Here is a 13,679-nt window from a genome sequence, read left to right on the forward strand (position 1 = left end):
CAGTTGTTCAGATCACCACCCATTGACCCCCTGGCAAAAGATTTTAGTTCATTCAGACCGTGCTGGTTGCTTTTTGAGGGGACCCTGAAGTAAACAAATACCTTTTCCATGACATTTACAGCATATGCACATCTATATACACTACCAGTTACAGTCTGTAGCATACATTCACACACACAAGTACATAATTAGCTAAGATAGTCATTCACAGGCACTGTCACGCTACATGCAATAATACAGACGCATAATGCATTAGTGAGGTGCACAATGACGGATCATCTGACCTGTAGTGATATTATGCACACACACTGATACCCGGCGATACACTGTGGTACCCAGTTTTAGTACACAGTGATACAAACAGTGTAACACATACACTGACACCCACAATCTTTCCTAAGCAGGAATCCCGTCAGCATTCACCGCAGTGTCCCCCTCCATGACATCACAGGAAAGATACACTCGGCTGAGAGCAGCCCGACCATCAATCACTTCCTTTGGCCCCGCCCCCTCCCCGCTGCTGGCGCCCGCCGCACCTGAGCCCGGAGCTAGCGACAGACGCGAGAGAATGAGCAGGGAGCAGGAAGCTGACACACAGATGCCCTGCATCCTGCCGAGGCGCTGCTTTCCATGCACATGATACACGGGACAGCCACTTCCACATTTGGATAGATGGGATTTTTGAAGTGTTTTTAGGTGTTTTGAAGTCAAACTACAGTTAGAACCCGAATCATTTATGGAATTTATTTCCACACTTTTGCATTTAAGGTTTATAGAAGTAAAAAGATCCACCAATTCATGGGAAAACCAGTATATATCCTGGGGACTCTGCAAATATGATAATTCAGTAAGTACAGTACGTATTAATTTTATGGTATTTAGTTTTGGCTGATATTTAAAAATATATTTTACATTTTATTTTAAATTGTATACTTTTATGTTTTGAGGATTTCAATTTGTATAGAATTTTTTTTTTTATAACTTCTTTATTGAGTTTTGAAACAGTGAGTTACAAAAATCAAAAGACTGAACACAGTGAGGTGGGGTAAACATCTCCATTATACAAAGTGTAAAACCAAGAACCTAAAGAAAAAAGGAGCTTGTTAAAACTCCCCTTTCTTTCTTCATTTGCAATTCTCTGTTCTTATTCTATAAAGTATCTGTTATCTCTCGCAACTTATCTCTAATAGTATAAAACTTAACAAGTTGTAATCAAAGTATAACAAAGCCTCACATTAGAGGGTAAGATTGATCACATAAATGCTCACATTTGCCACACGTGGGACAGTAGTGTCAGCCCACACTGTAAATACTAGAGGCAGTGTGAGAATAGGCCAGCATAGTACGCTATATCAAGCCGTAAAACCATCATCACATTTTCATATCCAATGCATTAGAGATGTAATATTACATTGTGCATCGCTGGTGAGAGGCGAACAATGTGGTGTTGCCACACATCCAACATGTCTTCATACTTTCTTTTAGATAAGGATTTAGCAGAAAGAAATTCAGAGCTTAACATCTTAACCAATCTAGATTTCCACTGAGCCAGTTTAGGTTCCTTCTGTCCTGTCCATGTAGCTAGAATTGTTTTCTTTTCAATTAAGCTTACCTTATCTAAAAACCATATCTGTTCAGAACTTAAAGTAGGCTGAACCCCATCATAGGTGCGGAAGAGCCAGACCCTTGGCCCTCCTCCACGTACCACCTTGAGCAACCTGAAACAAAACTCCTCTGTCCCTCTCCAGAATTTTTGTATCTTTGGACATAACCAAACTTGAAAAAATAATGTTGGGAGTGCTGCAGCATCTTTTGTGCCCTCTTATGTAAACATAAGATAGACCAGTACTCAGCTTTACTTTCTTTTGTCAAATGCCCCATCATCTTTTTTTCTTCACCCCTCACAACTTTTCTTCTAACTGCAAAACCGTCTTGTTTAATCCTGCTGGCCTGCTAATCAGATAAGATGTTACATCCCCCCCCAGCATCACAGCTTTGCTGGTTTCCCAAAATAATCCAGGAGAGTCTGCATGTTGCCCATTATATGGAGTAAGTTTTTTTTAAAGGCGCAGTGCTTCCTGGTGGGCACCCATGGATAAGGCGATTTTATAACATGCGCACATTGCTGCGCACCCGATATATATCGGCGTGCGCATGTGAGCGCGGTTTCTGACTCGCGCGCGCAAGGGAAAGGATTTTCTTTAAAAAGCGCACAGCGACGCAACCGGCCCTTCCGCAGTTCCCTCCCAGTCCGCTCCAATAAAGGGAACTTCCCTAACCCCCTAACTTCCTTTCTTCCTCTCTTTTCCCCTCTCCACCTCGACCCCTAAGCCCCCTCTAACTGGCCAGGACAGCACAAAATGGCACAGTCCTAGCCAGCCCCCGGCCCACCCTGGCTCGCCCCTTTTGATTTAAGCCGGTCTTCATTACGTACACTGAAAAACGTGCGCGGCCAGGGCCCTTTAAAAATCACTGCGGCATGCACCCAGCTCGGCCCTATGCGTATCTTTGTGTTTTTACGCGCAGTGGCGTTTTAATATCTAGCCATTTTCGAGACATTCTTTCCATTTGTTTCGTTAAAAAATCCTGAAAATCAAGGTCACCCTTAAAATAAGCTGGGAGTGTCCCTATATTCTCCCCCTTTTCTTTCTCTACCAATCTAAGGACAATCCAAATAGGCGCATAATCCGGGATTCCTGAAGTTCCGATCTCTGCCGAGGCAACACTGGGAAACCATTCTTGGAAAGTTAAGATATAATTAATTCCAGATAGAGACACATGCGCTCTGAAAACATGTGAAGTCTTTCACCTCAGGGTTCAGAATTCGCCAGGCATCTAGAACCTGAAGTTTCTGGCATAAAAATGATACCCTGCCCCTCTCTACTCCCAACCCTTTTGGGAGTAGGAGAGTTATCTAGTAAGGGATCCTGAACCCAGTTAAAATCACCTGCAAGATTTAGTTTCCCTTTCACATTTGTAATCAAGAGATTTACCACTTTTACAAAAAAAACCCAAAAAACTGTGATCATATTTCTTAGGTGCCTATGGATTACATATAGTAACCTCTGTGCCCAATAATTTCCCTGTGAGAACTATAAATCTCCCTTCCAGATCCTTGATTCCCTTCATCACTTGTAGGCTGGAGTTCTTATGAATTAGGAAGGCTGCTTCCGTTTTTCTCCAGGCCCCCACCCATTCTCTTTTCAGTTTCTGACTTTCTACATCTATGAGGTGAGTTTCTTGAATGCATGCTATTCCAGCTTGGTTTTTCTTTAGTATTTGCATTATTTTTTTTATCTTTTTATGGGAGAGCCAAGCCCATTAACATTTAAAGAGACAATTTCACAAGATCACTCAGTGCACTGATTACCCTTTTTAATGAGAGAGAAAAACAGCTTATCCCAAATGCAGGACCCCCAGCCTAGTCCCACATCCTTTTTTCCTTGATTCTGGCCCTAAATAAATTTGCCCTTCAGTAGTTTTTAGCTTCAGATACTTAATTTCAGAGACCCTATTAAGAATTGCCCCATGTCACTCCCAAATCCCCTCCCAAATCCCCTCCCCCTCCCCAATCTACCTCACTGTAATCCCTTCTCCCCTATATAGACAAACACCAAAGCAGTCTGTGAGCAGGATGTCCATTGTATGTGTACGGGTGACACTCCTCCCAGCTCAAACATTCAAGATCTGTGAAATCCAGTAAGCTAGCTGTTATAACTACAAATCCATCCCGCCTTTCGTTATTAATGTACATAGCAAGATTATTGAATTAAACCCTTGTTATACCCTCTCCCACAGTTATTAATATAAAACGTTTGTCTGTTCATGTAAACCGTTATTATTCCTGGATTCCGGAGAGAAGGCCTGGGCTGTCTCCCATAGTTATTAATGTAAACTGTTTCGACTGTTCATGTAAACTGTTGTTATACCTGTAAACCAGAGTGAAGGCCGGTGCCAAACCTCGGTATATAAAAACATACTAAATAAATAAATAAGATATTAAACCCTGCTTGTAAAGGTATAAAGTAGGAAATGGCAATGCTATAAACCAAAATGCTCAACATAGCAAGTTTGAATTTAAAGTTTGATTAAACTGAACTCGACTGCCCCGCATGACATGATGTCAGTCGATTCCAGCTTATTCCAAAAGTAATTCACCTCGGTGTGAACTACTGTTATACTCACAGCTTTAATCCTTCTCCCCTTAGAAAGATAGAGCATCTTCCTGGCTATCAGCATGTGTTGGAAAGATCAGTCTTAACACCATTTCTTAACACAACAATGTGACAATTTAGGAGTTCAATACACTCCCCACATAACTCCAAGGTTATAATTGTGAGGTTTTGCTGTTGGCAATCCTGTGTCTTGACTCCTTGATGCCACTGATATCGGTATAAAGAGTGATTGAAAGCTGATTCCTCAACCAGTTGGGAGGGGCAGCATTGTTTTATGCTCATGCTAGAAGCCAGGGTGCATCTGTAGCTCACCCAGATCACGGTTTCTGCCTACGAAGCACATGTCTGGAGCCAGAGAGACTGTGAATTGGGGATTCTCCTCCCAGCTATAAGAACAGCCCTCAATGATTTGGTGAACTGAAGTTCAAAGAAAACTTTAAAGTCCCAGAAAATTCTGACAACTCTGCTTGAAACTTGCAAACGACTCCCTTTGGGTGCAGGAGAAGAAAAACTGAAAACTGTTTCCTCTGATATCAGCAACCAGAACAGGTAAGGAATTAGAGCCTACTAACAAATAGCTGCACCTTACCTTCCACCCATACTCGGAGCTGTGCAGGATATTGAAGGGAGAACTTGATTTGTTTTTGGATTAGTGTAGCACATAAGAGATTAAATGCACACCTTTTTTGCAGACACTGACACAGAGTAATCTTGGAACAGGCAGATAGTATTCTCTTTGTATTTTAAATCTCTCTTTTTTCCAGCATGCCTGCAATTATTTCCTGTTTGTGTGCAAAATGTAATATTTTTGCCAAGGTGATTCTCTGTCGTGTTTCCCCCACCTTCTTACTTCCTAGACTGTGTGCATGTTCCACCTTCATAGTGTCTTTCAAGTTGGGCCCCTTAAACCTTCAGGGATCCATTTTTCTAAAAAAAACAAACAAACAAACAAACTAGGCAAAGAAGACTCTGAGATCTTTTCTGGGAATCCGACTATGCCAATATTATTTCTTCTGGAGTGATTTCCTCCTGCATCTTTGCCCATTTTTTCCAGCTTAAAACGCCGGCCTTCCTGTGCCACTGCCCCATCTTCAATGACGGAAATTCTTCCCTCAGCTCCTTCCATTTGTGAATTAAAATCTGAACTAGCAGACGTTGCCTCAGCAATTTGTTCTGAGCTTGGTGAAAGAGCAGCCTCAGTCCGTTCTATCGTTTCACTGGAGAGAGCAGGCTGGATCTGACTTCCCATAGCGGCGGCCATCTTACCTTTCTCCACTCCAGCTTTATCTTTATTTATTTATTTATCGAACTTTATATACCGTCATTCGGGTTCGCCATCACAAAGGTTTACAAGTTTCGATCTTCGACGGACAATTTAAAATGGAGAGAACAAAGATTAACATTATCACAAGTTGAAACATAAGTATGGGTGTAGATACATTAGAGGTCGGTATCAGCAGGTTAGATAATGGTATAGCTCTAGGTGAATTTGTTAACGTTAGAAGGTAATAATAGGTAGTAGATGATAATTGGTGATGGTATTTTTGCATTTAGTAAAGATGAGAGTTCAGGTAGTTATGTTGTCTGAGGTATGTGGTCATGTTGATTTTTGATTAGGAGGTTGGTTGGTAAGGGGCTGTTGTGTTGATCCTGGCTATCTTTGTATGCCTTGGTGAACAGCCAGGCATCCTTTCTTATCCTTCTTTGCCCCTTTTATGGACATATTACTGGGAGATTTTTGCATAAAACGATCAATTGACATAAATGCTCGGCGTCTTGTAATTTTTCCACCAGCTCTAGCTTCTTTTGGGGGTGGATTGCAGAAGATTAGGAGGCGTGGCACCGGGAGCTCTGACAAACATGACCTCTCAGGCTCACCACATCACTTGACCTCCCTTATAGTATTGTTTTAAGGATTCTGAATCAATACTGAACAAATTGAAATTGATATAAATCTAGGCACTCTGATTATTTTGACTTGCAGTTAAAAGTAAAATGATGTTTTCTGTGTTACCTCTTTCCATGCGCATGATACTGACTGGGTGGAAATGGAAATGCTTGAAGCACCCGGGCACGTGTTCTGACACTCTGGGTAACACTCTGCTCTGGGGAACCAGAATGGATGTTCTGAATTCCCAGATGCCCGACAGGAACCTAACATGCCCAAAAGTTTCAGTTCTGCCTTTTCCCATCAGAGTCCTCTGCATTTGTTAATTGACTTAACTTAAGCCCCTTGCTTGTAGAAATTCAATTTCTTGTAAAAATGGTAACGTGTAATAAATTATATCACGAAAGGTGCACAATGCGGTCGTGTAGTTACAAAGTAAGCAGTACAGCTTAGTTATGGCTGTAAAGGTATTTAATATGGAATGAGAAAGAGACTTAACTCAGGAGAATGTATGGATCTGATCATTGCAAGCTCTTTTCCAACAGTATTATTTATTTATTTATTTATTTATTTAACAGTTTTTTATACCGACCTTCATAGTAAATAACCATATCGGATCGGTTTACATTTAACATAGGGTATAACTGAAGGAACAATTCAGGTAAACAATTCATGCAGATGTTGCATGAATTGTGAGCTCTTCAAGGTTGATTGATTGATTGTGATAAGAGAGAAAATAATCAGATTAACCCTTTGGGTAAAAAAAAAAAAAGATCTTGCCATTAGGTATTTAATTCTTGAATATTTTCTTTGCTGTTAAAAGAATCTGCAACATTGGCATGTTAAGAAGAGTCACATTACTAGTACAATTGGGGTCCTCTTCTATCACTTCTTCGCAGTTCTTCTTTTATAAAAAGTACCTGGACCAGATATATGGCTGCTTCATTTGAGAAACATGCTCATGAGGTTTAGATTCAATAAAGGAATGCACCTGGGAGTTTAACACTATTTTTATTGCAGGACAGAGCAGAAAATGGTTCTTTGTAGCCAGAAATTTTAGGCTTATTGTCCTCTGTCCTGCATTGTAGGATTATTGTCTCCTGCCCAAGGCCATAGACAATACCAGGACTAAGTTCAACGAGCTGAATCCTGTGAGCCAACATAAAAAGAGCAGGTTTGCTGCCATGGTGAGGGCAGAGCCACTAATAGGAACAACGAGGTGGTTATAGATGACTAAGGAGCTGATGCAATAAATGTGCGCAGAAGACGGGCTCTCGGTGTTTGGCACCCGTTTTCCTAACAAACACCCAGCCACCTCTCCTGGGCTCGCAATCCAATATTAAAATGAGGGGTTGCACCAAAAAGGAGGGACAAATGCGTCCCTGGCGCCTCCTGAGTAACGGGCGCACAGGAGAGGTGGCTGTCAAGTGGGCTGCCAAACCACTACCGGCATAAACACGCACAAGATGCACAGCCTGGATCATGTATCTTGTTTGTGTATTGGACGTCCACTTTTTAAAAAAAAAAAAAATACTGCTTTATTTGGGTCCTCCTACAACGTTTCGATACAATACTATTAGGAGGAATCACCAAAAGCAGGATTTCTCTATTTTTTCAATGTGCCCTTGAGTGTGGCATACCTTTATACCATCCCCGGGCTGGCGTAAAATTTGCCACGTTGCAAGGGTGCTTTGGCTGTGCGGAAAATGTATTGGATCGCAGGGATTAGCTAATAGCCTTACTTGCATGAATTTCCATGTTATGAGCGCTATTAGCTACTCGGCGCTTTGGGTGCGCGCTTTGGATGCACTAATCCCCGTTTTGGATCGGGGGTTATGGAAGCACATCCAGTGGACGCTGATGCAAGTATATTTGTACTTGAGGATCAGGGGCTATTAGCATTGCAAAAATACATCTTAAAAACTACCATATATTCCAAATCTTTAAAATAGTTTCACTATTAATGTAGCTGTGGTCAGTGATGGATTTAGGGGTTTTCTCTACTAAGCACTGTTGGTGTTGTCAAACCCAGGCCCTCCTCCGACTGTAAGGTCAGAGCACCATAGCCCCACAGTTTGCTGGGGCAGCACAGTGGTAGATTTTGTGGCAAACATTAGAAAATTCTAAAGCACATTGGCAACATTTTCATCTTTTATATTATGCTATGAAAATGAAACAATTTTCCAATCTTGCTTGTGTTTGTATAATTTTTCTTTTTGTTGAGTGATGCACATGGGGGAAAAATAATCCCAGCTACAGGTACACAATGCTTGGCTCCATATTAAGAGTCACCACTGAGGAAAAGGACCTTGTGGCCAATATATTGAAATCCTCAGCTCAGTATGCAGAATAAAACATAAAATATCATCTTGCCTCTGTATTGAGCCGTAATGTAACCACTCCTTGAGTATTATGTGCAGTTTGGGTTGTCCCAACTCAACAAAGACATAGTGCGACTAGAAAAGGTGCAGAGGAGGGCAACAAAAATAATAAAGGGGATGGACAGGGATGGTTCTATAATGAGGCAGGGTGAGGCAGCCACTTCAGGCGGCAAACGATTGAGGCGGCAAAAATTGCCCTTCAAAACTCTCCATCAATGTCCACCTCACCCTGCCTTCAGGTTCATCAATGGGCAGCTCTGCTAACAAGCCCACAGGGTCCTCAGCCCTGTGGTAAGCAAGAAAGAAAGAGTAGGCAGGAGGATTATGGGGTTGGGTTGGTCGTTGCAGCCCCAAACTCGTGGAGCCACAACACCGGGGCCCGCACAATCTTCTATCACAGAGTGGGAGCATCCCCGGAGGCTCTGAACTCACTCTGACAGTTTTTCTTTTTTTTTTTTTACCGGCACAGCAGTGATGGCAGCAGTAACAGCAGTGGCGGCTTCATGTGCCTTTTGCCGTTGCCACTGCCACTGTCCTGCTCAGGCACCTGTTTTCCACCATTGCCGCACTCCAGGCTCCTTCTCTCACGTACGTCTGCTGGCAGCTGATGGGAGCCAGTGAGCAGGCCAACTCTGCTCTCAGCCGCATTTCATCGGGACCTTTCAACCCGCTCCTTCCCTAACCAAGGGGGGAAATGAAGCAGCAACAGGCAGCCCATCCAAATCCTAATCTTGGCGCCCTGCCTGGGTCCCCCTGACAACCAATGTAAGGAAAAACAAATTTTTTAAATTTATTCAGAGGGGAGAAGAGGGAGAGAAAGAAAGAAAGCACCTGAGTCAATGAATGTGTGTTTTTGACTGAGAGTGAGTGTGTGTGTTTCAGTGAGTGCTGTGAGAATGCATGAGTCAGTGCACATGTGCAACTATGAGCGTGACAGCACGTGAGCGTCGGTGAACAAGTGAGTGTGTGGCTGAGAGAGAGCATGAGTCAGTATGTGAGTATGAGAGAGAGAGCATATGTGAAAGTTGGTGAGCTTGTATGTGTATGGGCATGAGAGCGTGTGTGCGAGCAGTGAATCAGCATGTGTGAGTGTCAGGGACCGTTTGTGAGTGAACATATGAGAGAGTGTGAATAAGAATGAACATGTATGTTAGAGTGTCTGTATATAAAAGAGAGAAGAAAGTTTGTTCAGGTCACCACCTCTGACTACTTCACAACAATCTCAGGGTGACTGGAATCAACAGTTCTTAGGTATGGAGAGCAGGATAATTTTTTTAAATCCTTTAGTCTTTTTAATTATTGGATGGAATTTCATAGGTCTGCTTTTTTAAAATATTTTATAGGGAAATTTTTTAAATTTTTAAAATTTTTGATTGTTGGATGCTCTGTTCAGCAGCTGTTTTGAAATATTCTTTTTATTAGTATGGTTTTAGTATTATAATTTATATTTTATGTTTTTATTGTTCTATGTTTTATAAGGAATGATGATGTTTTTCTTTTTCCATTGTTGTTCTGCTTGTCTTGCTTTCTGTGGTTTCCAGTTCAGTTTTGTTCACATGTTTCTATTTATAATTTATGACCTCCCTATTCTGTATTTGGTGAGGATCTGTCTACGTTCTGCATGTGTGACTGAGGTGAAGTATTCTGCTAGCATGTACTTTCTGTGTGGGGATCTATATATTTATAAATGATCTAGATAGGGGAACGAAGAGTGAAGTGATCAAATTTGCAGATGACCCAAATTTATTCAGGATAGTTAAATCACAAGCAGATTGTGATAACTTGCAAGAGGATCTTGTGAGACTGGGAGACAGGATGTCCAAATGGCAGATAAATTTAATGAGGACAAGTTTTTATTTATTTATTTATTTATAGGCTTTTTTTTTGCCGACATTCGTAAGGCACATCATGCCGGCTTACAATGAACTGAAATGAAGAAAATACAATAAACAATAATACCATAACAAAGTCAATGTAAGGAGACACTATGTACAACATATGAGGTAGTATCTGTCAGGTTTGACAGCAGCAAAAGGAAGAAAGGGCAGAGACAGGAACTTTATACATTCTATACATCATTATCTTTATCAATGGATTTTGTATGTCGAGGGAGAACCAAATATGGTTGCCGCATCTCAAAAAAGATATAATTCCACTGGAGAAAGTACAGAGAAGGGCAACCAAAATAATAAAGGGGATGGAACAGCTCCGCTATCAGGAAAGGCTAAAGAGGTTAGGGTTGTTCAGTTTGGAGAAGAGATGGCTAAAGGGGGATATGATGGAGGTCCACAAAATCATGAGGACTAGAATGGGTAAATGTGAATCAGTTGTTTATTCTTTCAGATAATACAAGGACTAGAGGGCATTCTGTGAAGTTAGAAAGTAGCATAATTTAAACAAATCTGAGAAAATTCTTTTTCACTCAACACACAATTAAGCTCTGGAATTCATTGTCAGAGGAAGCGATTAAGGCAGTTGGCATAGCTGGGTTTAAAAAACGTTTAGACAAGCTCCTGGGGGAATAGTCCATAAACTGCTATTAGTCAAGTTGACTTAAGGCCTGATTTTAAATGGGTCGTGCATGTAAAAACCGGGGGTTACATGCGTGGCTGGGTCTTGCGCACGCCGCGTGCATTTTAGAACAAGCCCTGCCATGCTCATAATTTCAGTTACACACAGAAGTGCCAGGCCCTGCAAAAGGAGTGCACCGGAGGTGTGGTTTGGGTGGGGATGGGTGGGGCGGGCCGGGACAGCACCATTAGCTGCTGTCCCAGGGAAGCACGTGCCAGCAGCATCCAGCACACTGAGTTTACTTCTGCTCCCAAGGAGCAGTAAGTATTAAAATTAAAAAAAGGGGATAGGAAGGGTTAGTTTAGGGTTGGGGAGGAGAGGGGAAGAAGGGTAGGTAGGGCTAAAGGAAAGTTCCCTCTCAGTCCGGTCCTTAATTGGAGCGGACTGGGAGGGAACTGGGCAAAGGCCCGATTGCATCGCTGTGCATACTTTAAAAAATTCCTCACATGCGTGCGCGAGTCATGGACCTCACACACATGCATGTGCAGATGTTAAAATATGACGTACATGTACGCACAAAACATCGTATTTTATACCATGCACGTGCCGATGCATGCATGTTATAAAATGATCGCATCCATGTGCCCACACCGGGAACCGCACGCGTTCTCGTTTTAAAATCTGCCTTTACGGGAATAGCCACTGCTTATTACCAGCATTAGTAGCATGAGATCTATTTAATGTTTGGGTACTTGGTAGATACTTGTATCCTGGATTGGCCACTGCTAGACTTGATGCTGGACTTGATGGTCCCTCGGTCTGACTAAGTTCTTATGTTCCTGGCTTGTTCTGCTTTCCTAATAGGAGATGTAGTGGTGTTTTAGGGCCTGATGTAATATCTGCAGTGTTGCTTTTCATGGATAGGGTTGATACTGTTTGAGCTCTGGTAGTTAGTGCTGTTTTGGTATGGGAGGCTTACTGTATTGTAATATGTAATTCAGTTTATTCATAGCTTTCTGAGGGCCAAGCTCACACCTAACACACTTTACAATAGCCTAATACCAAAAGGGTTGCAAGTATCTTGCTTTTTTGTGGGATTTTTCCTGGAATATCTCTAGCATTCTATCTCTGCCACTCCCCTGGGAACCTTGACCTCGCATCCTCCCTTCTCCAGCATTTCAAATCACCAAGAGGGCTAGACTCCAAGTCAGAGCTGTCTCTGTAATTTAACCTGCACTATGCCTTGGGGGCTGGGGGCTTTTCTTTTTCCTCGCCTCAGGCAGCAGATTGCCTTGAGCCGCCCCTGAGGATGAAACATGTCCCTGTGATGAGAGGCTACACAGATTAGAGCTCTTCAGCTTGGAAAAAGAGATGGCGGAGAGGGCTCATGCTAAAAGTATTTTTTTTTTTTTCATTCAATGCAAATCAAACTGTGGAGTCTGTTACAAGAGAAACATGGTCAAGGCAACTAGCTCTTTAGAAGTTGTTGGATTTGTTGTTTTTTTAAATTATAAAGTACTCTGTTATTTTTCTTATTATATTTTTGTTTTGTAAAAAACATTTTTAGGCTGCATTATTTATTTCTGTCCTGTTGCTCAGTTTTTGTTTTTATAACCTTCAGAATGCGGTTGGAAAATTGTTTTCTGAAAAGCTTGTACAGGTGGTTTCACTACATCCTTTCACAGATCACGGCTCTGAGGTTTGAAATTCAGAGTGCTGCAAACTACTGACTGTAACACGTTTGTGATCACTGTACTTGTTTAGCACTGTCAGTTAAGGGATGGGCATAGGGAACTTTATCTTTAAAAGGTAGGAATCCTTAGTGGTATGTGAAGTTCTTTAAAATAAGTTTGTACAACATTTCAATGAACCCAGATTATTTCTTGAAGATTTGATGAATTTGGTTCAATGAGCCTCTTTTAAAGAAAGTGCTCATAAGGAGGGTGATTTTCAAACAACCTTCATAGTGGTAAAGTGTGCATATAAGGGCGGATTTTAAAATCCCTACACGCATATATTCCGGTGTTTATGCGCGTGGCCGGGCCTTGCGAGCACCAGGCGAATTTTTGAAGAGGCCCAGCCACGCGCGTAAACGCCAGTACACGCACAACTGCCGGGCCTCTTCAAAGAGGCGGGCCGGGGGGATGGGGAGGGGAGGGGGCAGGGTGGGCCAGGTCAGCGCCATAGACCGCTGTCCCGAAGACTCCAGCGCGCGCAACTTACTTCAGCTCGGGATCTGAAGTAAGTTCTGCAACAAACTGAAAAAAAAAAAAAAGGTGGGGAGGAGGGAGGGAGTGTAGAAAGGGGTTAGGGAAGTTCCCTCCCAGTCCACTCCTTAATTGGATCGGACTGGGAGGGAACTGGGGATGGCCTGAATGCATCGCTGCGCGGAGGTTGCATAATTTCACCCCCCCCCCCCTTGCACGCACCACCCGCACGGATTATAAAATCTGACGCGCATGTGCGCGCGGCTCATGGATTTTCTACCATGTGCACGTCGGCGCGCCCGGTGGAAAATCTACCCCTTATTGTACATGCAGAGTCCAGAGTATTTTCAAGGCAAATCTACATATGTAAATTTGCTTGGAAAATACTCGGGAAATTGACAGAGTACTGCACAACATTCTCTCATGTAAAATTACACCTTTCTTCAGCGGTTCCTTTCTCAGATGCTCCATAATTGCACACTTAACACATATACGGTACTTTTTAAATTAAAAAGTT

The 13,679-nt window shown here is 42.3% G+C and overlaps 1 protein-coding gene across 2 annotated transcripts in view; it reads left to right on the forward strand.

The window, feature by feature from the left end:
- Positions 1 to 631: 631 nt before the first annotated feature.
- SLA2 (Src like adaptor 2) overlaps positions 632 to 13,679 on the forward strand; it is a 69,219-nt gene continuing 56,171 nt past the window's right edge. Inside the window, exon 1 of one of the 2 annotated variants that reach the window (XM_029614684.1) lies at positions 632 to 847. The gene's annotated coding sequence lies outside the window, so the exon portion shown is untranslated. Of the gene's footprint in view, positions 848 to 4,526; positions 4,725 to 13,679 lie in introns of those variants that run through there. The other variant, XM_029614683.1, reaches the window with a different exon arrangement.

This window comes from Rhinatrema bivittatum, chromosome 8, assembly GCF_901001135.1.
Source record: "Rhinatrema bivittatum chromosome 8, aRhiBiv1.1, whole genome shotgun sequence".
Classification (NCBI taxonomy): Eukaryota; Metazoa; Chordata; class Amphibia; order Gymnophiona; family Rhinatrematidae; genus Rhinatrema; species Rhinatrema bivittatum.